Below are 26,756 nucleotides of genomic sequence, written 5' to 3'. Positions count from 1 at the left end.
GGCCTTGACTCTAAATATACATTTCAAATATGGGATTTTTTGGAGCATGTACCTGGGAGTTATTAAGCATAGCCTTCATTCACGATATTGCTTTTAATGTCCATAGAGGCTATCAAAAATACATAAAACTAAATAACAAAAATATGTATGTTTGGTTAGGTCTGATGCCAGTGAATATTTTGAGTGGTGGAAGGTAAAAGAATATTCCTAAATGACTTAGTTATCACACTTAGAATGAGTTTACATTTTTTGTACAAAATACCGTAAGTGGGGTATTTTTTTTTCATGCCTCAAGGGCTAGGTGGCGCTGCATATATAACTGAATGTTGTCATAGAGATACCTTCAGGCCTTGACGATAAACATACATGTCAAGTTTGGGATTTTTTGGAGCATGTATCGGGGAGTTATTAAGCATATCCTTTTTCAGTGCGAAACACAAATTTTGATGCCCCGCCCTCATCATATAGTATTTCCAAAAGTCAAGATTTTTCCGTCTGTTGTTGGCTCAGGTCTTGGCATGGTCCAGGTCAAGTCATAAGTCAGTCGGATAAAACGTGTAGGAGAAGTGGGCAAAAGTATGCCCTCTGAAAATGTGCAAAAATCGTAAAAAATGGGACATTCAAAAATTCGTAGCTCACTTCCTGTTCATTTTAGCATATGGGTCCAAGAGACTTTTTTGTAGGTCTTTGGCTCCCTCATACACGTAAAAATTTTCGTAGATCTTGCTTAAACATACAATCGGGGCTGCTTCGTTAAAAATTTCTAGGGGGCGCTATTGAGTCATTTTTGTAAAAATAGCACAATCAACAATAAAATATTGTTCATTTTACCAGGCCAGATGTGTGTGCCAAGTTTCATGAGTTTCTGCGCATGTTTAGAACCTCAAAACTGGCGTTGTTTTCTTGGCGAACAGTGCTTAGCCACGCCCACAGCGATTCGCGAAAACTCACAAACTTCGTGTTGTGACATCATGAAGGCCGAAACCCTCATCTGAGCAAATATGAGGTTGGTCCAGTTAACGTGTTTGGAGAAAAAATGTACAAGAAAATTCGTAAGAAAAAAAATTGCCACTAGGTGGCGCTATCAGTAAGATGAAATATAAGTTCGTAGATGTCTTTAGGGCTGGACTCTCATCAAATGTGTGAAATTTTGAGAAGATAGGATCATCTCGGTCAAGTTCATGCAGCTTTTATTGTCACGAAAAATCTTCAGACTTTGCGGCACCGTAGCGGCCACGCCCTTTGGCGAAAAGTTACAATATTCGGTGTTGGGCATGATCAACATCTTAAGGCTTTTCTGACCAACTTTCAACTGGATCCCTTCAACGAGCTCAGCGCAGTAGCTAAAAACGTAAAGTATGACATTTATTGTCACCACTAGGTGGCGCTATATGTATAACTGAATTTTATCATATAGATGTTTTCAGGCCGTGACTATTACGTTGCCTGAGAAGTTTGAGATTTTTTGGAGCTTGAACATGGGAGTTATTAAGCATTTGCTCTTTCTGGACAAATGAAATTTTAAAGACAATATTTGATGCCCCGCCCCCATCATATAGTATTTCAAAAAGGCAAGACTTTTTGCCCAGTTGTTCTCTCAGGTCTTGAGATGATAAATGCCAAGTTTGATGTGAATTGGATGAAAAATGTTTGCAGAGGGGGAAAAAGCATGACCACAGTGAATGTGCCAAAATAGGCCAAAATTGGACATAAAAAAATTCATAGCTCATTTCCTGTACATTTTAGCTACATGGTCCCAATAGACTTTTTTGTGCGTCTCGGGGTGCTACACGTGTCTGCCAATTTTCGTTGCTCTAGCTCAAACGTGCCAGGCTTGGTTTTTATTTTTCTACGCTAGGGGGCGCTATAGAGTCGCGTTGTTATGACGACTTCATAATATCAAATTTTTCGCCGGGCCTGAGGAGTGTGCAAAGTTTGGTGAGTTTTCGTGAATGTTTAGGTACTCAAAAATGCGATCGTTTACGGAGAAGAAGAAGAAGAAGAAGAAGAAGAAGAATAATAACTAGAGCTGCGAGCAGCTATAAAGGGCCCTCGCAGCCCGGGCCACGTTGGGGTCCTTGCACGTTGGGGTACTTGCACGTTGGGGTACTGGCACGTTGGGGTACTGGCATATTGGAAGCAAAATTTCTTTGAAAATGGCATAATAAACGTTTACATGTAGAATATTTTTTTGCCAGTGTGTGTGTCAAGCTCAACGGGTTTTGGTGATTGCTAAGACCTGCAAAAATCAGCGTCCTTTTTTATTTTTAGACAATGAGTTGCCCTGATTGGTATTTTTTTGTAAAAGTGTATATACACATCATCGCTCGTTGTACTCATTGCACAATGTTACTTTTATTGTCCAAAGGGGCAATCAAAAATGAATAAAACAAAATGGAAACGTACATACGTTTGGATCGGTGTGAAGCCAGTGAACAATTTGAGTGGTGGAAACTAAAAGAATATTCATAAATGACTTAGTTATCACACTTAGAATGAGTGTACATTTTTTGTACAAAATACCGTATGTGGGGTATTTTTATTTTTTTATATATAAGCCTCAAGGGCTAGGTGGCGCTGTATTTATAACTGAATGTTGTCATAGAGATACCTTCAGGCCTTGATTATAAGCATACATGTCAAGTGTGGGATTTTTTTTTGGAGCATGTACCGTGGAGTTATTAAGCATATCCTTCATTCACGATATTGCTTTTAATGTCCATAGAGGCTATCAAAAATAAATAAAAATATATATATGTTTGGATAAGTCTGATGCCAGTGAACATTTTGAGTGGTGGAAACTAAAAGAATATTCATAAATGACTTAGTTATCACACTTAGAATGAGTTTACATTTTTTGTACAAAATACCGTATGTGGGGTATTTTTTTTTTATGCCTCAAGGGCTAGGTGGCGCTGCATATATAACTGAATGTTGTCATAGAGATAACTTCAGGCCTTGACGATAAACATACATGTCAAGTTTGGGATTTTTTGGAGCATGTACCGGGGAGTTATCAAGCATATCCTTTTTCATTGTGAAACACACATTTTGATGCCCCGCCCTCATCATATAGTATTTCGAAAAGTCAAAATTTTCCCCCCTGTCGTTGGCTCAGGTCTTGACATGGTCCAGGCCAAGTCTTAACTCAGTCGGATGAAACGTGTAGGAGAAGTGGGCAAAAGTCTGCCCCCTGTGAATGTGCAAAAATCGTCAAAAATGGGACATTCAAAAATTCGTAGCTCACTTCCTGTTTATTTTAGCATATGGGTACAAGAGACTTTTTTGTAGGTCTTGGGCTCCCTCATACACCTAAAAATATTCGTCGTTCTTGCTTAAACGTACAACCGGGGCTTCTTCGTTAAAAATTTCGAGGGGGCGCTATTGAGTCATTTTTTTAAAAATAGCACAATCAACAATAAAATATTGCTCATTTTACCAGGCCAGATGTGTGTGCCAAGTTTCAGGAGTTTCTGTGCATGTTTAGACCCTCAAAACTGGCGTTGTTTTCTTGGCGAACAGCGCTTAGCCACACCCACAGCAATTCGCGAAAACTCACAAACTTCGTGTTGTGACATCATGAAGGCCGAAACCCTCATCTGAGCAAATATGAGGTAGGTCCAGTTAACGTGTTTGGAGAAAAACGTAGAAGAAAATTCGTAAGAAAAAAAATTGCCACTAGGTGGCGCTATCAGTTAGATGAAATGTAAGTTAGTAGATGTCTTTAGAGCTGGACTCTCATCAAATGTGTGAAATTTTGAGAAGATAGGATCATCTCGGTCAGGTTTAATGCAGCTTTTATTGTCACGAAAAATCTTCAGACTTTGCGTCACCGTAGCGGCCACGCCCTTTGGCGAAAAGTTACAATATTCGGTGTGGGGCATCATCAACATCTTAAGGCTTTTCTGACCAATTTTCAACTGGATCCCTTCAACGAGCTCAGCACAGTTGCTAAAAAAGTAAAGTATGACATTTATTGTAACCACTAGGTGGCGCTATATGTAGAACTGAATTTTGTCATATAGATGTTTTCAGGCCGTGACTATTACGTTGCCTGAGAAGTTTGAGATTTTTTGGAGCTTGAACATGGGAGTTATTAAGCATTTGCTCTTTCTGGACAAATGAAATTTTAAAGGCAATATTTGATGCCCCGCCCCCATCATATAGTATTTCGAAAAGGCAAGACTTTTTGCCCAGTTGTTCTCTCACATCTTGAGATGATAAATGCCAAGTTTGAAGTTAATTGGATGAAAAATGTTTGCAGAGGGGGAAAAAGCATGACCACAGTGAATGTGCCAAAATAGGCCAAAATTGGACATTAAAAAATTCATAGCTCATTTCCTGTACATTTTAGCTACATGGTCCTAATAGACTTTTTTGTGCGTCTCGGGGTGCTACACGTGCCTGCCAATTTTCGTTGCTCTAGCTCAAACGTGCCGGGCTTGGTTTTTATTTTTCTACGCTAGGGGGCGCTATAGAGTTGCGTTGTTATGACGACTTCATAATATCAAATTTTTCGCCGGGCCTGAGGAGTGTGCAAAGTTCGGTGAGTTTTCGTGAATGTTTAGGTACCCAAAATCGGGATCGTTTGCGGAGAATAAAGAAGAATAATAATAATAATAATAATAACTAGAGCTGCGAGCAGCTATAAAGGGCCCTCGCAGCCCGGACCACATTGGGGTCCTTGCACGTTGGGGTACTTGCACGTTGGGGAACTTGCACATTGGGGTACTGGCACATTGGAAGCAGAATTTCTTTGAAAATGGCATGATAAACATGTGGACTTTTTTTTTTTTTTTTGCCAGGTGTGATGAGTGTGTCAAGCTCAATGGGTTTTGGTGATTGTTAAGATCTGCAAAAATCAGCGTCTTTTTTTTTATTTTTAGGCAATGAGTTGCTCTGATTGGTATTTTTCGTAAAAGTATATATACACACATCATCGCTCGTACTCATTGCACAATGTTGCTTTTATTGTCCATAGAGGCGATAAAAATAAAAAATAAAAATAAATAAAAAATACATATGTTTGGATCGGTCTGATACCAGTGAACATATTGAGTTGTGGAAAGTAAAAGAATATTCATAAATGACTTAGTTATCACACTTACAATGAGTTTACAATTTTTGCAAAAATACCGTAAGTGAGGCATTTTTTTTTATGCCTCAAGGACTAGGTGGCGCTGTATTTATAACTGAATTTTGTCATAGAGATACCTTCAGGCCTTGACTCTAAATATACATTTCAAATATGGGATTTTTTGGAGCATGTACCTGGGAGTTATTAAGCATAGCCTTCATTCACGATATTGCTTTTAATGTCCATAGAGGCTATCAAAAATACATAAAACTAAATAACAAAAATATGTATGTTTGGTTAGGTCTGATGCCAGTGAATATTTTGAGTGGTGGAAGGTAAAAGAATATTCCTAAATGACTTAGTTATCACACTTAGAATGAGTTTACATTTTTTGTACAAAATACCGTAAGTGGGGTATTTTTTTTTCATGCCTCAAGGGCTAGGTGGCGCTGCATATATAACTGAATGTTGTCATAGAGATACCTTCAGGCCTTGACGATAAACATACATGTCAAGTTTGGGATTTTTTGGAGCATGTATCGGGGAGTTATTAAGCATATCCTTTTTCAGTGCGAAACACAAATTTTGATGCCCCGCCCTCATCATATAGTATTTCCAAAAGTCAAGATTTTTCCGTCTGTTGTTGGCTCAGGTCTTGGCATGGTCCAGGTCAAGTCATAAGTCAGTCGGATAAAACGTGTAGGAGAAGTGGGCAAAAGTATGCCCTCTGAAAATGTGCAAAAATCGTAAAAAATGGGACATTCAAAAATTCGTAGCTCACTTCCTGTTCATTTTAGCATATGGGTCCAAGAGACTTTTTTGTAGGTCTTTGGCTCCCTCATACACGTAAAAATTTTCGTAGATCTTGCTTAAACATACAATCGGGGCTGCTTCGTTAAAAATTTCTAGGGGGCGCTATTGAGTCATTTTTGTAAAAATAGCACAATCAACAATAAAATATTGTTCATTTTACCAGGCCAGATGTGTGTGCCAAGTTTCATGAGTTTCTGCGCATGTTTAGAACCTCAAAACTGGCGTTGTTTTCTTGGCGAACAGTGCTTAGCCACGCCCACAGCGATTCGCGAAAACTCACAAACTTCGTGTTGTGACATCATGAAGGCCGAAACCCTCATCTGAGCAAATATGAGGTTGGTCCAGTTAACGTGTTTGGAGAAAAAATGTACAAGAAAATTCGTAAGAAAAAAAATTGCCACTAGGTGGCGCTATCAGTAAGATGAAATATAAGTTCGTAGATGTCTTTAGGGCTGGACTCTCATCAAATGTGTGAAATTTTGAGAAGATAGGATCATCTCGGTCAAGTTCATGCAGCTTTTATTGTCACGAAAAATCTTCAGACTTTGCGGCACCGTAGCGGCCACGCCCTTTGGCGAAAAGTTACAATATTCGGTGTTGGGCATGATCAACATCTTAAGGCTTTTCTGACCAACTTTCAACTGGATCCCTTCAACGAGCTCAGCGCAGTAGCTAAAAACGTAAAGTATGACATTTATTGTCACCACTAGGTGGCGCTATATGTATAACTGAATTTTATCATATAGATGTTTTCAGGCCGTGACTATTACGTTGCCTGAGAAGTTTGAGATTTTTTGGAGCTTGAACATGGGAGTTATTAAGCATTTGCTCTTTCTGGACAAATGAAATTTTAAAGACAATATTTGATGCCCCGCCCCCATCATATAGTATTTCAAAAAGGCAAGACTTTTTGCCCAGTTGTTCTCTCAGGTCTTGAGATGATAAATGCCAAGTTTGATGTGAATTGGATGAAAAATGTTTGCAGAGGGGGAAAAAGCATGACCACAGTGAATGTGCCAAAATAGGCCAAAATTGGACATAAAAAAATTCATAGCTCATTTCCTGTACATTTTAGCTACATGGTCCCAATAGACTTTTTTGTGCGTCTCGGGGTGCTACACGTGTCTGCCAATTTTCGTTGCTCTAGCTCAAACGTGCCAGGCTTGGTTTTTATTTTTCTACGCTAGGGGGCGCTATAGAGTCGCGTTGTTATGACGACTTCATAATATCAAATTTTTCGCCGGGCCTGAGGAGTGTGCAAAGTTTGGTGAGTTTTCGTGAATGTTTAGGTACTCAAAAATGCGATCGTTTACGGAGAAGAAGAAGAAGAAGAAGAAGAAGAATAATAATAACTAGAGCTGCGAGCAGCTATAAAGGGCCCTCGCAGCCCGGGCCACGTTGGGGTCCTTGCACGTTGGGGTACTGGCATATTGGAAGCAAAATTTCATTGAAAATGGCATAATAAACGTTTACATGTAGAATATTTTTTTTTGCCAGTGTGTGTCAAGCTCAACGGGTTTTGGTGGTTGTTAAGACCTGCAAAAATCAGCGTCCTTTTTTATTTTTAGGGAATGAGTTGCCCTGATTGGTATTTTTTGTAAAAGTGTATATACACATCATCGCTCGTTGTACTCATTGCACAATGTTACTTTTATTGTACAAAGGGGCAATCAAAAATGAATAAAACAAAATGGAAACGTACATACGTTTGGATCGGTGTGAAGCCAGTGAACAATTTGAGTGGTGGAAACTAAAAGAATATTCATAAATGACTTGGTTATCACACTTAGAATGAGTGTACATTTTTTGTACAAAACACCGTATGTGGGTTTTTTTATATATATATATATATATATATATATATATATATATATATATATAAATGCCTCAAGGGCTAGGTGGCGCTGTATTTATAACTAAATGTTGTCATAGAGATACCTTCAAGCCTTGATTATAAGCATACATGTCAAGTGTGGGATTTTTTTTGGAGCATGTACCGTGGAGTTATTAAGCATATCCTTCATTCACGATATTGCTTTTAATGTCCATAGAGGCTATCAAAAATAAACAAAAATATATATATGTTTGGATAAGTCTGATGCCAATGAACATTTTGAGTGGTGGAAACTAAAAGAATATTCATAAATGACTTAGTTATCACACTTAGAATGAGTTTACATTTTTTGTACAAAATACCGTATGTGGGGTATTTTTTTTTCATGCCTCAAGGGCTAGGTGGCGCTGCATATATAACTGAATGTTGTCATAGAGATAACTTCAGGCCTTGACGATAAACATACATGTCAAGTTTGGGATTTTTTGGAGTATGTACCAGGGAGTTATCAAGCATATCCTTTTTCATTGCGAAACACAAATTTTGATGCCCCGCCCTCATCATATAGTATTTCGAAAAGTAAAAATGTTTCCCCCTGTCGTTGGCTCAGGTCTTGACATGGTCCAGGCCAAGTCTTAACTCAGTCGGATGAAACGTGTAGGAGAAGTGGGCAAAAGTCTGCCCCCTGTGAATGTGCAAAAATCGTCAAAAATGGGACATTCAAAAATTCGCAGCTCACTTCCTGTTCATTTTAGCATATGGGTACAAGAGACTTTTTTGTAGGTCTTGGGCTCCCTCATACACCTAAAAATATTCGTCGTTCTTGCTTAAACGTACCGGGGCTGCTTCGTTAAAAATTTCGAGGGGGCGCTATTGAGTCATTTTTGTAAAAATAGCACAATCAACAATAAAATATTGCTCATTTTACCAGGCCAGATGTGTGTACCAAGTTTCAGGAGTTTCTGTGCATGTTTAGACCCTCAAAACTGGCGTTGTTTTCTTGGAGAACAGCGCTTAGCCACGCCCATAGCAATTCGCAAAAACTCACAAACTTCGTGTTGTGACATCATGAAGGCCGAAACCCTCATCTGAGCAAATATGAGGTAGGTCCAGTTAACGTGTTTGGAGAAAAACGTAGAAGAAAATTCGTAAGAAAAAAAATTGCCACTAGGTGGCGCTATCAGTTAGATGAAATGTAAGTTAGTAGATGTCTTTAGAGCTGGACTCTCATCAAATGTGTGAAATTTTGAGAAGATAGGATCATCTCGGTCAAGTTAATGCAGCTTTTATTGTCACGAAAAATCTTCAGACTTTGCGTCACCGTAGCGGCCACGCCCTTTGGCGAAAAGTTACAATATTCGGTGTGGGGCATCATCAACATCTTAAGGCTTTTCTGACCAATTTTCAACTGGATCCCTTCAACGAGCTCAGCACAGTAGCTAAAAACGTAAAGTATGACATTTATTGTAACCACTAGGTGGCGCTATATGTATAACTGAATTTTATCATATAGATGTTTTCAGGCCGTGACTATTACGTTGCCTGAGAAGTTTGAGATTTTTTGGAGCTTGTACATGGGAGTTATTCAGCATTTGCTCTTTCTGGACAAATGAAATTTTAAAGACAATATTTGATGCCCCGCCCCCATCATATAGTATTTCTAAAAGGCAAGACTTTTTGCCCAGTTGTTCTCTCAGGTCTTGAGATGATAAATGCCAAGTTTGATATGAATTGGATGAAAAATGTTTGCAGAGGGGGAAAAAGCATGACCACAGTGAATGTGCCAAAATAGGCCAAAATTGGACATTAAAAAATTCATAGCTCACTTCCTGTACATTTTAGCTACATGGTCCCAATAGACTTTTTTGTGCGTCTCGGGGTGCTACACGTGCCTGCCAATTTTCGTTGCTCTAGCTCAAACGTGCCAGGCTTGGTTTTTATTTTTCTACGCTAGGGGGCGCTATAGAGTCGCGTTGTTATGACGACTTCATAATATAAAATTTTTCGCCGGGCCTGAGGAGTGTGCAAAGTTTGGTGAGTTTTCGTGAATGTTTAGGTCCTCAAAAATGCGATCGTTTACGGAGAAGAAGAAGAAGAAGAAGAAGAAGAATAACTAGAGCTGCGAGCAGCTATAAAGGGCCCTCGCAGCCCGGGCCACGTTGGGGTACTTGCACGTTGGGGAAATTGCACATTGGGGTACTGGCACATTGGAAGCCGAATTTCTTTGAAAATGGCATGATAAACATGTGGATTTTTTATTTTTTTTGCCAGGTGTGATGAGTGTGTCAAGCTCAATGGGTTTTGGTGATTGTTAAGATCTGCAAAAATCAGCGTCTTATTTTTTATTTTTAGGCAATGAGTTGCCCTGATTGGTATTTTTCGTAAAAGTATATATACACACATCATCGCTCGTACTCATTGCACAATGTTGCTTTTATTGTCCATAGAGGCGATCAAAAAATAAATAAAACTAAATAAAAAATACGTATGTTTGGATCGGTCTGATACCAGTGAACATATTGAGTGGTGGAAAGTAAAAGAATATTCATAAATGACTTAATTATCACACTTACAATGAGTTTACAATTTTTGCAAAAATACCGTAAGTGAGGCATTTTTTTTTTTTATGCCTCAAGGACTAGGTGGCGCTGTATTTATAACTGAATTTTGTCATAGAGATACCTTCAGGCCTTGACTATAAATATACATTTCAAGTATGGGATTTTTTGGAGCATGTACCTGGGAGTTATTAAGCATAGCCTTCATTCACGATATTGCTTTTAATGTCCATAGAGGCTATCAAAAATACATAAAACTAAATAACAAAAATATGTATGTTTGGTTAGGTCTGATGCCAGTGAATATTTTGAGTGGTGGAAAGTAAAAGAATATTCCTAAATGACTTAGTTATCACACTTAGAATGAGTTTACATTTTTTGTACAAAATCCCGTAAGTGGGGTATTTTTTTTTTCATGCCTCAAGGGCTAGGTGGCGCTGCATATATAACTGAATGTTGTCATAGAGATACCTTCAGGCCTTGACAATAAACATACATGTCAAGTTTGGGATTTTTTGGAGCATGTATCGGGGAGTTATTAACCATATCCTTTTTCAGTGCGAAACACAAATTTTGATGCCCCGCCCTCATCATATAGTATTTCCAAAAGTCAAGAATTTTCCGTCTGTTGTTGGCTCAGGTCTTGGCATGGTCCAGGTCAAGTCATAAGTCAGTCGGATAAAACGTGTAGGAGAAGTGGGCAAAAGTATGCCCCCTGAAAATGTGCAAAAATCGTCAAAAATGGGACATTCAAAAATTCGTAGCTCACTTCCTGTTCATTTTAGCATATGGGTCCAAGAGACTTTTTTGTAGGTCTTTGGCTCCCTCATACACCTAAAAATTTTCGTAGATCTTGCTTAAACGTACAATCGGGGCTGCTTCGTTAAAAATTTCTAGGGGGCGCTATTGAGTCATTTTTGTAAAAATAGGACAATACATGATAAAATATTGCTCATTTTGCCAGGCCAGATGTGTGTGCCAAGTTTCATGAGTTTCTGCGCATGTTTAGACCATCAAAACTGGCGTTGTTTTCTTGGCGAACAGTGCTTAGCCACGCCCACAGTGATTCGCGAAAACTCACAAACTTCGTGTTGTGACATCATGAAGGCCGAAACCCTCATCTGAGCAAATATGAGGTTGGTCCAGTTAACGTGTTTGGAGAAAAATGTACAAGAAAATTCGTAAGAAAAAAAATTGCCACTAGGTGGCGCTATCAGTAAGATGAAATATAAGTTCGTAGATGTCTTTAGGGCTGGACTCTCATCAAATGTGTGAAATTTTGAGAAGATGGGATCATCTCGGTCAAGTTCATGCAGCTTTTATTGTCACGAAAAATCTTCAGACTTTGCGGCACCGTAGCGGCCACGCCCTTTGGCGAAAAGTTACAATATTCGATGTGGGGCATGATCAACATCTTAAGGATTTTCTGACCAACTTTCAACTGGATCCCTTCAACGAGCTCAGCGCAGTAGCTAAAAACGTAAAGTATGACATTTATTGTTACCACTAGGTGGTGCTATATGTATAACTGAATTTTATCATATAGATGTTTTCAGGCCGTGACTATTACGTTGCCTGAGAAGTTTGAGATTTTTTGGAGCTTGAACATGGGAGTTATTAAGCATTTGCTCTTTCTGGACAAATGAAATTTTCAAGACAATATTTGATGCCCCGCCCCCATCATATAGTATTTCTAAAAGGCAAGACTTTTTGCCCAGTTGTTCTCTCAGGTCTTGAGATGATAAATGCCAAGTTTGATATGAATTGGATGAAAAATGTTTGCAGAGGGGGAAAAAGCATGACCACAGTGAATGTGCCAAAATAGGCCAAAATTGGACATAAAAAAATTCATAGCTCATTTCCTGTACATTTTAGCTACATGGTCCCAATAGACTTTTTTGTGCGTCTCGGGGTGCTACACGTGCCTGCCAATTTTCGTTGCTCTAGCTCAAACGTGCCAGGCTTGGCTTTTATTTTTCTACGCTAGGGGGCGCTATAGAGTCGCGTTGTTATGACGACTTCATAATATAAAATTTTTCGCCGGGCCTGAGGAGTGTGCAAAGTTTGGTGAGTTTTCGTGAATGTTTAGGTCCTCAAAAATGCGATCGTTTACGGAGAAGAAGAAGAAGAAGAAGAAGAAGAAGAATAATAATAATAATAATAATAATTCGAACGAAAAACAATAGGGACCTCGCAGCGGTCGCTGCTCGGGCCCTAACTAGAGCTGCGAGCAGCTATAAAGGGCCCTCGCAACCCGGGCCACGTTGGGGTATATGCAAGTCGGGGGACTTCCACGTTGGGGTACTGTTAAATAGACAAGGACCATGGAAAATAGAAATGCATTTGCCGTGCCTTGTGTGTAAAAAGGTGCAGTAAAAGGCCAAAAATGATGCACAATTCCCAAAATAAATTCAAAAGTGTGGACTTTCTGATGTGTGTGCAAAGTTTCATGAAAAGTCGCTCGTTTGATATTCAAAACCAGCATCTGTTTATTTGAAAACATTGCATGGCACAGAGATGGTGTGTGATCAAATAAAAAGCTTTTTGATGACTCTTAATGTGGTGTCGCTGTGCAACACATATGTATTCATGACATAGTGAAGTATTGTGACAGTTTTGTAGGGTCCAGCAAACAGCAAATGTGTGACAGTTATTCAAGAAAAAATGTAGCTTTGAAGCAGGCTAACCAATGACATCATCTAAAGGGGAAAAAAGCACATGAGCAAGCATAGGTATAAGTAGAGGAGAAAAAGAGATGAAAGAAGTGCGAGAGATGGAACAGGAGAGGAATGCAGCTGTTTATGTATAGCTGTTGTAACAGGACAGATTAAATAACACTTTAACCTGGGGTTAACAGCGCCCTAGGACAGATAAACTCTTTAGTGTAAAAGTTTTCTGGGACAGATGAATCCCTTGGGGTCAAAGAGTTTGGGTTAGCACATAGTCTGTCTTAGGATAATGTAACCTCCATGGATGAATTAGTCCTAGGACGCTTTGACCTGCGGGCTAAAAGTTCAGGGGGGTTAACCTGTCCTGTTATATTGTGATCATCGTCTTCGTGCATGTCCTCAGTGGCTTCTTCTGTCTGTGTGGCAGCATTTGATACATCTGTAGAACAAAAAAGAATGAAGAATCATGTTAGATCTGTGAAGTTTGGTTGTCTTAGGTGTAGTTTACAGAACAGTCGTGTGCATATTTTTAGCATGGTAGTGTCTTAATACAAATGCATATTATGTAATGCACTGTATATGGATATTACAGACGTAATATTTGACGGTGATCTTATATTCATAGTTTTTGCCCGTTAATAAATAATATAGCTAGTAAGTAATAAGACACGCAAAAATGGTATAGTTGAATCCTCTGGGTCAAAAAGCAATGTTTTAGGATTGTGTGATGAAATGATGAATAAAAGTAAGGATACGACAGGTACATAAATGGTTATGTAAGTGTAAAATTTGGCATGGTGTGTCCAGATACATGCAGGATAAGTATAAAATATTATGGTGTGTGATTGATTTTTTCTTAGTAAAAATTAGTATTGTAAAGGTCATGTCACAGTATGTCCAAAAAAATTTTTTTTTTAAATCTATGGTATAGAAACATCATAATCAGGGGCAAAGACATAAACATAATAATAGTAATTAATAATGATAGAATTTAAATACAATCTTTTCCATGAATATGTCAGTTATTTTGAGAAGATACAGAAAAAAAAGAACTTTGAAGTGTCTATCAGTGGATGAAAGAGGGCAAGATCACAGCATAGCTACATGATATCAGTCACATTTGAAAGTAATCAAGTGTAGTATGTATTCACATTATATACATTGAGAAATTGAGGCTCAATAATCAGTCAGTGTTTTAGTTAACAGTCCAATGTTACCTTCAAGATATTCCTAACAGAAAAAAAGGAACGTGCATTAACAAAAAAATGTAAAAATGTCCATTGTCAAACATGTCATTCATTATACACAATGTGTAGGATGGGGATGCTTGGTGTGTTAGTGTTTGTGTGTCTTCCATGATGTCATATAGCTTACCATCACGGACAAATGCATCACATGCATCCTTTATATCCAATGCAGTCTGGAGTTCTTTCACAAGCTTGGTTTTGAAGTCTATCTGTTTTTCAAGTGCTCGATTGACTCGAGTCACATGGACTAGTTGGTTCATTTGGGAATGAAGATCAAGGCTGCGCTGGTATAAGTCGTTGCGACTGAAAGCATGATCAATGCATGCATACTGTAATGACAAAGCATTCAATGAAAATCAGTCATGTTAGATTCCATGATTCTAAATAGCAGAGGTAACGTGTTGGTGCAAAACGTTGTGGTCGTGTTGCATGTTACTCAATGGCTGTGTGTGTCAAAACGAGTTTATTTGAAAGAATATACAAATATATACACACGGACATATATATTTATACAGTATAACAGTACCGCATGTATTGGTTTTAAGGAAAGAGTTGAAAAGCAGTGTTCAGAAAAAAGCATAAGACGCACAAAGTACCATTTCACTACATGTAATAAGTTGTCAAGTAGACATGTGAATTAAGTGGTTAAGATAGTGGCTACTGTGCAAGTAAGCTTCAATTGTCTCTAAAAGGTTAGCATATGTGTTCTAAATGATATCAATGGCTAGACGTGCTCGTGGAGAAACATTACAAACAGAAAAACACACTAAAGGTGCCTTTAACAAACCTGTTAATAAATGAGAACTTAATACATATATGTATGGCATACTGTATATGATTGAGAAAGTTGTCCTGTTTAGTTTATGTATTGTATACTTACGGAAAAAAGTTGGCAATCTTTGCGTATGGAGATGATTAGAGGGTCTTTATCAAAAGAGAATTTGCTTGGTGATTTGTTCATGTTCTGTAGAAAAGCAAAGGAGTAGAAATAAATACAGTATCATACTTCATAAACATACAAGAAATTTGTAGCTGTATTAACCATTGTTGGTATTTGAAGTGATAATTTAGGAATAGAAGTGTAGTGATTGCAGAATTTATAGAGTGCTTACCTTGTATGACTTTGTAGATGGAAATGTCTTTTGTTGAAAGAGCTCTTTGTTGTCTACTATATATGCAAGGACAAGCATAAGTAGGTGTGGTTATGAAGTACTTGACCATTGAAATAAAGCAGTGGTATCAAATGTATGGACCGTGGTTTGGCTCAGGCCTGCAAAGGGGTTTAATGTGGCACAAGAGATAATCTTGTAAGGTACAAAAAATAATAATAATATAATAGGTATGCCTCTGAGTTTTCACAAATCTAGGTCAAGTCAAGTCATCTTTAGTTATTTCGCGCTTGAATCATCCAATCGGAAATGCTCCATAAAAAATGTATAGAGGGTGCGATTTATTGCAAATTGCACAAGAAATCTCTAAAAATTCATGTTAATGACAAGTCTGATGTGTGTGCAAAGTTTCACGAGTTTTCACACATGTATAGATAAAAAAAAACAAAGCAGCACTTTACTTGGCAACCAATGCATCGCTATAGCAGCAGCGTGCGACAAAATAAAAAACTTTCGATAAATTTGCATCTTAAACATCTTAAGATGAAACACACCAAGTTTGAACACGGTCGGATGAATTTTGTAGGAGGAGTTAAAATATGACCCCTAAAAAAGGCCACAAAAAAGGCTACAAATCCCATCATAAATCAAAATGGCGGACTTCCTGTTTGGTTTAGCACATGGTTCCAAGAGACTTTTTTGTACATCGTGGGCTCTTATGTATGCCTCTAAATTCATAGCGCTAGGTGAAACGTACAACCGGGAATGCTTCGTTAAAGAGGAGTTTTTTAGCTCAAAATGTGATGCCCGGCCCCTACGGGACTTCCTGTTGGGTTTAGCACATGGCACCAAGAGACTTTTTTGTACATCGTGGGCTGTTACATTTGTCTCCAAATTTTCGTAGCTCTAGCTGCTTCGTACAACTGGGAATGCTTCATTAAGAAGGAATTTTTTCCTTTGCAAACTGTGCATGCCACGGCAACAGCGTGCGACAAAATAAAAAGCTTTCAATAACTTTTCATCTTCAACATCTTAAGATGAATCACACCAAGTTTGGAGATGATCGGATAAACTCTGTAGGAGGAGTTCGTTAAAATAAGACCCCTATGAAATGGCCCAAAAAATGGCAACACGTTCCAAAGTAAATCAAAATGGCGGACTTCCTGTTCGGTTTAGCATATGGTTCAAAAAGAGTTTTTTGTACCTTGAGGGCTGTTACATATGTCTTCAAATATTGGTAACTCTAGGTGAAATGTACAGCCGGGAATGCTTCATTAAGTTAGAATTTTGAAACACAAAATTTGATGCCTCGCCTCTGGCGGACTTCCTGTTAGGTTTAGCATATGGCACCAACAGGCTTTTTTGTAGATCATAGTCTGTTACATATGTGTACCAATTTTCGTAGCTCTAGATTAAACGTACCACCGGCAATGCTTCGTTAAGTAAGAATTTTGAAACTGTAAATTTGATGCCCCGCCACCGTCATATAGTATGTCAAAAACTTTAGATTTTTTACCATGATGTTGTCCCAGGTGTTGAGATGGTACAGCCCAAGTTTGAAGTCAATCGGGTTAACCGTGTAGGAGAAGCGGGCAAAAGTATGACCCCTGTAAATGTGCAAAAATGGGCCAAAATTGGACATTCAAATACTCATACCTCACTTCCTGTCTATTTTAGGGTACACATATCAAAGAGGTTTTTGTTCATCTGGATGTGCTACAGGTGCCACACAATTTTCGTAGCCATAGGACAATCGTAGCGGGACAGGGATCCGTTAAACCTATGTAGGTGGCGCTACAGAGCCATTTTTCTGTTATCATGTATGGCGACTTTAAAATATCAAATTTTTCGCCAGACCCGATCTGCGTGTAAAGTTTGGTGAGTTTTCGTTCATGTTTAGTGCCTAAAAAATGTGGTTGTTTGCGGAAAAGAATAATAACAAAGAAAAAGAAGAAGAATAATAATAATAAGAATTCCTTCAGGAACAATAGGGACCTCGCAGCGGTCGCTGCTCGGGCCCTAATAATAATAATAATTCGAACGAAAAACAATAGGGACCTCGCAGCGGTCGCTGCTCGGGCCCTAATAATAATAATAATAATAATAATTTTTACAAAAACAATAGGGACCTCGCAGCGGTCGCTGCTCGGGCCCTAATAATAATAATCCGATCGAAAAACAATAGGGACCTCGCAGCGGTAGCTGCTCGGGCCCTAACTAGAGCTGCGAGCAGCTATAAAGGGCCCTCGCAGCCCGGGCCACGTTGGGGTCCTTGCACGTTGGGGTACTTGCACGTTGGGGTACTGGCACGTTGGGGTACTGGCATATTGGAAGCAAAATTTCTTTGAAAATGGCATAATAAACGTTTACATGTAGAATATTTTTTTGCCAGTGTGTGTGTCAAGCTCAACGGGTTTTGGTGATTCTTAAGACCTGCAAAAATCAGCGTCCTTTTTTATTTTTAGGCAATGAGTTGCCCTGATTGGTATTTTTTGTAAAAGTGTATATACACATCATCGCTCATTGTACTCATTGCACAATGTTACTTTTATTGTCCAAAGGGGCAATCAAAAATGAATAAAACAAAATGTAAACGTACATACGTTTGGATCGGTGTGAAGCCAGTGAACAATTTGAGTGGTGGAAACTAAAAGAATATTCATAAATGACTTAGTTATCACACTTAGAATGAGTGTACATTTTTTGTACAAAATACCGGATGTGGGGTATTTTTCTTTTTTTTAATATAAGCCTCAAGGGCTAGGTGGCGCTGTATTTATAACTGAATGTTGTCATAGAGATACCTTCAGGCCTTGATTATAAGCATACATGTCAAGTGTGGGATTTTTTTTGGAGCATGTACCGTGGAGTTATTAAGCATATCCTTCATTCACGATATTGCTTTTAATGTCCATAAAGGCTATCCAAAATAAATAAAAAAATATATATGTTTGGATAAGTCTGATGCCAGTGAACATTTTGAGTGGTGGAAACTAAAAGACTATTCATAAATGACTTAGTTATCACACTTAGAATGAGTTTACATTTTTTGTACAAAATACCGTATGTGGGGTATTTTTTTTTCATGCCTCAAGGGCTAGGTGGCGCTGCATATATAACTGAATGTTGTCATAGAGATAACTTCAGGCCTTGACGATAAACATACATGTCAAGTTTGGGATTTTTTGGAGCATGTACCGGGGAGTTATCAAGCATATCCTTTTTCAGTGCGAAACACAAATTTTGATGCCCCGCCCTCATCATATAGTATTTCGAAAAGTAAAAATTTTTCCCCCTGTCGTTGGCTCAGGTCTTGACATGGTCCAGACCAAGTCTTAACTCAGTCGGATGAAACGTGTAGGAGAAGTGGGCAAAAGTCGGCCCCCTGTGAATGTGCAAAAATCGTCAAAAATGGGACATTCAAAAATTCGTAGCTCACTTCCTGTTCATTTTAGCATAAGGGTACAAGAGACTTTTTTGTAGGTCTTGGGCTCCCTCATACACCTAAAAATATTCGTCGTTCTTGCTTAAACGTACAACCGGGGCTGCTTCGTTAAAAATTTCGAGGGGGCGCTATTGAGTCATTTTTGTAAAAATAGCACAATCAACAATAAAATATTGCTCATTTTACCAGGCCAGATGTGTGTGCCAAGTTTCAGGAGTTTCTGTGCATGTTTAGACCCTCAAAACTGGCGTTGTTTTCTTGGCGAACAGCGCTTAGCCACGCCCATAGCAATTCGCAAAAACTCACAAACTTCGTGTTGTGACATCATGAAGGCCGAAACCCTCATCTGAGCAAATATGAGGTAGGTCCAGTTAACGTGTTTGGAGAAAAACGTAGAAGAAAATTCGTAAGAAAAAAAATTGCCACTAGGTGGCGCTATCAGTTAGATGAAATGTAAGTTAGTAGATGTCTTTAGAGCTGGACTCTCATCAAATGTGTGAAATTTTGAGAAGATAGGATCATCTCGGTCAAGTTAATGCAGCTTTTATTGTCACGAAAAATCTTCAGACTTTGCGTCACCGTAGCGGCCACGCCCTTTGGCGAAAAGTTACAATATTCGGTGTGGGGCATCATCAACATCTTAAGGCTTTTCTGACCAATTTTCAATTGGATCCCTTCAACGTGCTCAGCACAGTAGCTAAAAACGTAAAGTATGACATTTATTGTAACCACTAGGTGGCGCTATATGTATAACTGAATTTTGTCATATAGATGTTTTCAGGCCGTGACTATTACGTTGCCTGAGAAGTTTGAGATTTTTTGGAGCTTGTACATGGGAGTTATTCAGCATTTGCTCTTTCTGGTCAAATGAAATTTTAAAGGCAATATTTGATGCCCCGCCCCCGTCATATAGTATTTCGAAAAGGCAAGATTTTTTGCCCAGCTATTCTCTTAGGTCTTGAGATGATAAATGCCAAGTTTGAAGTCAATGGGATGAAAAATGTTTGTAAAGGGGGAAAAAGCATGAAAATTTGATATTTTAAAGTCGCCATACATGATAACAGAAAAATGGCTCCTTAGCGCCACCTACATAGGTTAAACGGATCCCTGTCCCGCTACGATTGTCCTACGGCTATGAAAATTGTGTGGCACCTGTAGCATATCCAGATGAACAAAAACCTCTTTGATCTGTGTACCCTAAAATAGACAGGAAGTGAGATATGAGTATTTAAATGTCAAATTTTGGCCAATTTCTGCACATTTACAGGGGTCATACTTTTGCCTGCTTCTCCTACACGGTTAATCCGATTGACTTCAAACTTGGGATGTACCATCTCAAGACCTGGGACAACACCATGGTAAAAAATCTAAAGTTTTTGACATACTATATGACGGTGGCGGGGCATCAAATTTACAGTTTCAAAATTCTTACTTAACGAAGCATTGCCGGTGGTACGTTTAACCTAGAGCTATGAAAATTGGTACACATATGTAACAGACTATGATCTACAAAAAAGCCTGTTGGTGCCATATGCTAAACCTAACAGGAAGTCCGCCAGAGGCGAGGCATCAAATTTTGTGTTTCAAAATTCGAACTTAATGAAGCATTCCCGGCTGTACATTTCACCTAGAATTACCAAAATTTGAAGACATATGTAACAGCCCTCAAGGTACAAAAAACTCTTTTTGAACCATATGCTAAACCGAACAGGAAGTCCGCCATTTTGATTTACTTTGGAACGTGTTGCCATTTTTTGGGCCATTTCATAGGGGTCTTATTTTAACGAACTCCTCCTACAGAGTTTATCCGATCATCTCCAAACTTGGTGTGATTCATCTTAAGATGTTGAAGATGAAAAGTTATTGAAAGCTTTTTATTTCGTCGCACGCTGTTGCCGTGGCATGCACAGTTTGCAAAGGAAAAAATTCCTTCTTAATGAAGCATTCCCAGTTGTACGAAGCAGCTAGAGCTACGAAAATTTGGAGACAAATGTAACAGCCCACGATGTACAAAAAAGTCTCTTGGTGCCATGTGCTAAACCCAACAGGAAGTCCCGTAGGGGCCGGGCATCACATTTTGAGCTAAAAAACTCCTCTTTAACGAAGCATTCCCGGTTGTACGTTTCACCTAGCGCTATGATAATATGGAGGCATACATAAGAGCCCACGATGTACAAAAAAGTCTCTTAGAACCATATGCTAAACCAAACAGGAAGTCCGGCATTTTGATTTACGCCTTTTTTAGGGGTCACATTTTAACGAACTCCTACGAAATTTATCCGACTGTCTTCCAACTTGGTGTGTTTCATCTTAAGATGTTTAAGATGCAATGTTATCGAAAGTTTTTTTTATTTTGTCGCTAGCCGTTGCCATAGCGATGCATTATTTGCCAAGTAAAATGCTGCTTTTTTTTTTTTTTTTGTCTAAACGAGCGAAAACTCATGAAACTTTACACACACATCAGACTTGTCATAAACATGAATATTTTAGAGATTTCTTGTGCAATTTGCAATAAATGGCTCAATAGCGCCCTATAGACATTTTTATGAAGCTTTTGGAAATGTATGATTCAGCTAGATTTGTAAAAATTGGGATACCTATCATCCTAAGACTGACAAAAAAGTTTCTAAAGCCATATGCTAAACCAAACAGGAAGTTTGGTTTTGATTTACTTTGCTATTTGTCGCCATTTTTTGGGGCCTTTTATAGGCCTCATATTTTCTACAAAACCTATCAGATTGTCTTCATTCTTTGGCGTGTTTCATCTGAAGATATTTAAGATGAAAAGTTATTGAAATTGTCACGCCTTTGCTCTAGCGATGCATTGTTTGCAAAGAAAAATGCTTTTTTTTTTGAAAGTCTAAACATGAGCGAAAACTCAAAACTTTGCACACAGATCAGACCTCTCAAGAACATGAATATTTTAGAGATTTGTTGCTCAATTTGTAAAAAATGGCTCAATAGCGCCCTCTAGACATTTTTTATGAAGTATTTCCAATTATATGATTCAGCTAGATGTGTGAATATTTGGAGGCACACCTATCAGTCTAATACCTACAAAAATTATTCGATAGCCATGTGCCAAACCATTTTGATTTTATTTTGTTAATTGTGCATCATTTTTGGCCTTTCCATGAAACTTTGCAAGCACAAAGCACGGCAAAAACATTTACAATTTAGACGGTTTCCTATGAAACAGTACCCCAACATGCCAGTACCCCGACGTGCAAGTACCCCAACGTGGCCCAGGTTGCGAGGGCCCTTTATAGCTGCTCGCAGCTCTAGTTATTATTCTTCTTCTTCTTCTTCTTTATTCTCCGCAAACAATCGCGATTTTGGGTACCTAAATATTCACGAAAACTCACCGAACTTTGCACACTCCTCAGGTCCGGCGAAAAATTTGATATTATGAAGTCGTTATAACAACGCGACTCTATAGCGCCCCCTAGCATAGAAAAATAAAAACCAAGCCCGGCACGTTTGAGCTAGAGCAACGAAAATTGGTAGGCACGTGTAGCACCCCGAGACGCACAAAAAGGTCTATTGGGACCATGTAGCTAAAATGTACAGGAAGTGAGCTATGAATTTTTTAATGTCCAATTTTGGCCTATTTTGGCACATTCACTGTGGTCATGCTTTTTCCCCCTATGCAAACATTTTTCATCCCATTGACTTCAAACTTGGCATTTATCATCTCAAGACCTAAGAGAACAGCTGGGCAAAAAGTCTTGCCTTTTTGAAATACTATATGACGGGGGCGGGGCATCAAATATTGCCTTTAAAATTTCATTTGTCCAGAAAGAGCAAATGCTGAATAACTCCCATGTACAAGCTCCAAAAAATCTCAAACTTCTCAGGCAACGTAATAGTCACGGCCTGAAAACATCTATATGACAAAATTCAGTTATACATATAGCGCCACCTAGTGGTTACAATAAATGTCATACTTTACGTTTTTAGCTACTGTGCTGAGCTCGTTGAAGGGATCCAGTTGAAAATTGGTCAGAAAAGCCTTAAGATGTTGATGATGCCCCACACCGAATATTGTAACTTTTCGCCAAAGGGCGTGGCCGCTACGGTGACGCAAAGTCTGAAGATTTTTCGTGACAATAAAAGCTGCATTAACTTGACCGAGATGATCCTATCTTCTCAAAATTTCACACATTTGATGAGAGTCCAGCTCTAAAGACATCTACTAACTTACATTTCATCTAACTGATAGCGCCACCTAGTGGCAATTTTTTTTCTTACGAATTTTCTTCTACGTTTTTCTCCAAACACGTTAACTGGACCTACCTCATATTTGCTCAGATGAGGGTTTCGGCCTTCATGATGTCACAACACGAAGTTTATGAGTTTTCGCGAATTGCTGTGGGCGTGGCTAAGCGCTGTTCGCCAAGAAAACAACGCCAGTTTTGAGGGTCTAAACATGCACAGAAACTCCTGAAACTTGGCACACACATCTGGCCTGGTAAAAGGAGCAATATTTTATTGTTGATTGTGCTATTTTTAAAAAAATGACTCAATAGCGCCCCCTCGAAATTTTTAACGAAGCAGCCCCGGTTGTACGTTTAAGCAAGAACGACGAATATTTTTAGGTGTATGAGGGAGCCCAAGACCTACAAAAAAAGTCTATTGTACCCATATGCTAAAATGAACAGGAAGTGAGCTACGAATTTTTGAATGTCCCATTTTTGACGATTTTTGCACATTCACAGGGGGCAGACTTTTGCCCACTTCTCCTACACGTTTCATCCGACTGACTTCAGACTTGACCTGGACCATGTCAAGACCTGAGCCAACGACAGGGGGGAAAATTTTTACTTTTCGAAATACTATATGATGAGGGCGGGGCATCAAAATTTGTGTTTCGCAATGAAAAAGGATATGCTTGATAACTCCCCAGTACATGCTCCAAAAAATCCCAAACTTGACATGTATGTTTATCGTCAAGGCCTGAAGTTATCTCTATGACAACATTCAGTTATATATGCAGCGCCACCTAGCCCTTGAGGCATGAAAAAAAAATACCCCACATACGGTATTTTGTACAAAAAATGTAAACTCATTCTAAGTGTGATAACTAAGTCATTTATGAATATTCTTTTAGTTTCCACCACTCAAAATGTTCACTGGCATCAGACTTATCCAAACATATATATATTTTTATTTATTTTTGATAGCCTCTGTGGACATTAAAAGCAATATCGTGAATGAAGGATATGCTTAATAACTCCACGGTACATGCTCCAAAAAAAATCCCACACTTTACATGTATGCTTATAATCAAGGCCTGAAGGTATCTCGATGACAACAATCAGTTATAAATACAGCGCCACCTAGCCCTTGAGGCTTATATAAAAAAAAAAAAACACATACGGTATTTTGTACAAAAAAATGTAAACTCATTCTAAGTGTGATGACTAAGTCATTTCTGAATATTCTTTTAGTTTCCACCACTCAAATTGTTCACTGGCTTCACACCGATCCAAACGTATGTACGTTTCCATTTTGTTTTATTCATTTTTGATTGCCCCTTTGGACAATAAAAGTAACATTGTGCAATGAGTACAACGAGCGATGATGTATATATACACTTTTACAAAAAATACCAATCAGGGCAACTCATTGCCTAAAAATAAAAAAGGACGCTGATTTTTGCAGGTCTTAACAATCACCAAAACCCGTTGAGCTTGACACACACTGGCAAAAAAAATATTCTACATGTAAACGTTTATTATGCCATTTTCAAAGAAATTTTGCTTCCAATATGCCAGTACCCCAACGTGCCAGTACCCTAACGTGCAAGTACCCCAACGTGCAAGGACTCCAACGTGGCCCGGGCTGCGAGGGCCCTTTATAGCTGCTCGCAGCTCTAGTTATTCTTCTTCTTCTTCTTCTTCTTCTTCTTCTTCTTCTTCTTCTTCTCCGTAAACGATCGCATTTTTGAGGACCTAAACATTTACGAAAACTCACCGAAATTTGCACACTCTTCGGGTCCGGCGAAAAATTTGATATTCTGATGTTGTCATAACAATGTCACTCTATAGCGCCCCCTAGCATAAAAAAATAAAAACCAATCCCGGCACGTTTGACCTAGAGCTACGAAAATTGGCAGGCACTTGTAGCACCCCGGGACGCACAAAAAGTCAATTGGGACCATGTAGCAAAAATGTACAGGAAGTGAGTTATGAATTTTTGAATGTCCAATTTTGGCCCATTTTTGCACATTCACTGTGGTCATACTTTCCCCCCCTTTGCAAACAGTTTTCATCCGATTGACTTCAAACTTGGCATTTATCATCTCAAGACCTGAGAGAACAACTGGGCAAAAAGTCTTGCCTTTTCGAAATACTATATGACGGGGGCGGAGCATCAAATATTGCCTTTAAAATTTCATTTGTCCAGAAAGAGAAAATGCTTAATAACTCCCATGTTCAAGCTCCAAAAAATCTCAAACTTCTCAGGCAACGTAATAGTCACGGTCTGAAAACATCTATATGATAAAATTCAGTTATCCATGTAGCGCCACCTAGTGGTTACAATAAATGTCATACTTTACGTTTTTAGCTACTGTGCTGAGCTTGTTGAAGGGATCCATTTGAAAATTGGTCAGAAAAGCCTTAAGATGTTGATCATGCCCCACACCGAATATTGTAACTTTTCGCCAAAGGGCGTGGCCGCTACGGTGACGCAAAGTCTGAAGATTTTTCGTGAAAATAAAAGCTGCATTAACTTGACCGAGATGATCCTATCTTCTCAAAATTTCACACATTTGATGAGAGTCCAGCCCTAAAGACATCTACTGACTTATATTTCATCTAACTGATAGCGCCACCTAGTGGCAATTTCTTTTCTTACGAATTTTCTTCTACGTTTTTCTCCAAACACGTTAACTGGACCTACCTCATATTTGCTCAGATGAGGGTTTCGGCCTTCATGATGTCACAACACGAAGTTTGTGAGTTTTCGCGAATTGCTGTGGGCGTGGCTAAGCGCTGTTCGCCAAGAAAACAACGCCAGTTTTGAGGGTCTAAACATGCACAGAAACTCATGAAACTTGGCACACACATCTGGCCTGGTAAAATGAGCAATATTTTATTGTTGATTGTGCTATTTTTACAAAAATGACTCAATAGCGCCCCCTACAAATTTTTAACGAAGCAGCCCCGGTTGTACGTTTAAGCAAGAACGACGAATATTTTTAGGTGTATGAGGGAGCCCAAGACCTACAGAAAAGTCTCTTGGACCCATATGCTAAAATGAACAGGAAGTGAGCTACGAATTGTTGAATGTCCCATTTTTGACGATTTTTGCACATTCACAGGGGGCAGACTTTTGCCCACTTCTCCTACACGTTTCATCTGACTGAGTTAAGACTTGACCTGGACCATGTCAAGACCTGAGCCAACGACAGGGGGAAAAATCTTGACCTTTCGAAATACTATATGATGAAGGCGGGGCATCAAAATTTGTGTTTCGCACTGAAAAAGGATATGCTTAATAACTCCCCGGTACATGCTCCAAAAAATCCCAAACTTGACATGTATGTTTATCGTCAAGGCCTGAAGCTATCTCTATGACAACATTCAGTTATATATGCAGCGCCACCTAGCCCTTGAGGCATAAAAAAAAAATACCCCACATACGGTATTTTGTACAAAAAATGTAAACTCATTCTAAGTGTGATAACTAAGTCATTTATGAATATTCTTTTAGTTTCCCCCACTCAAAATGTTCACTGGCATCAGACTTATCCAAACATATATATATTTTTATTTATTTTTGATAGCCTCTGTGGACATTAAAAGCAATATCGTGAATGAAGGATATGCTTTATAACTCCACGGTACATGCTCCAAAAAAAATCCCACACTTGACATGTATGCTTATAATCAAGGCCTGAAGGTATCTCGATGACAACATTCAGTTATAAATACAGCGCCACCTAGCCCTTGAGGCTTATATAAAAAAAAAAAACCACATACGGTATTTTGTACAAAA

At 38.8% G+C, this 26,756-nt stretch overlaps 1 protein-coding gene and 1 long non-coding RNA gene across 2 annotated transcripts in view; both read right to left on the bottom strand.

The window, feature by feature from the left end:
* ube2j1 (ubiquitin-conjugating enzyme E2, J1) overlaps positions 1-26,756 on the bottom strand; it is a 268,412-nt gene that overhangs the window by 45,032 nt on the left and 196,624 nt on the right. The gene's annotated exons all lie outside the window — the stretch shown is intronic.
* LOC144010159 (uncharacterized) lies at positions 12,668-15,355 on the bottom strand. The gene is made up of 4 exons (XR_013281154.1): positions 15,311-15,355; positions 15,079-15,162; positions 14,326-14,527; positions 12,668-13,390 (listed from the first exon to the last, which is right to left on the bottom strand). It is a non-coding gene; the product is annotated as an uncharacterized LOC144010159 (long non-coding RNA).

This window comes from Festucalex cinctus, chromosome 21 (assembly GCF_051991245.1).
Source record: "Festucalex cinctus isolate MCC-2025b chromosome 21, RoL_Fcin_1.0, whole genome shotgun sequence".
In the NCBI taxonomy this organism is placed as follows: domain Eukaryota; kingdom Metazoa; phylum Chordata; class Actinopteri; order Syngnathiformes; family Syngnathidae; genus Festucalex; species Festucalex cinctus.
Note: the sequence above shows the minus strand (reverse complement) of the source record. Positions and strands in the feature narration are given on the sequence as shown.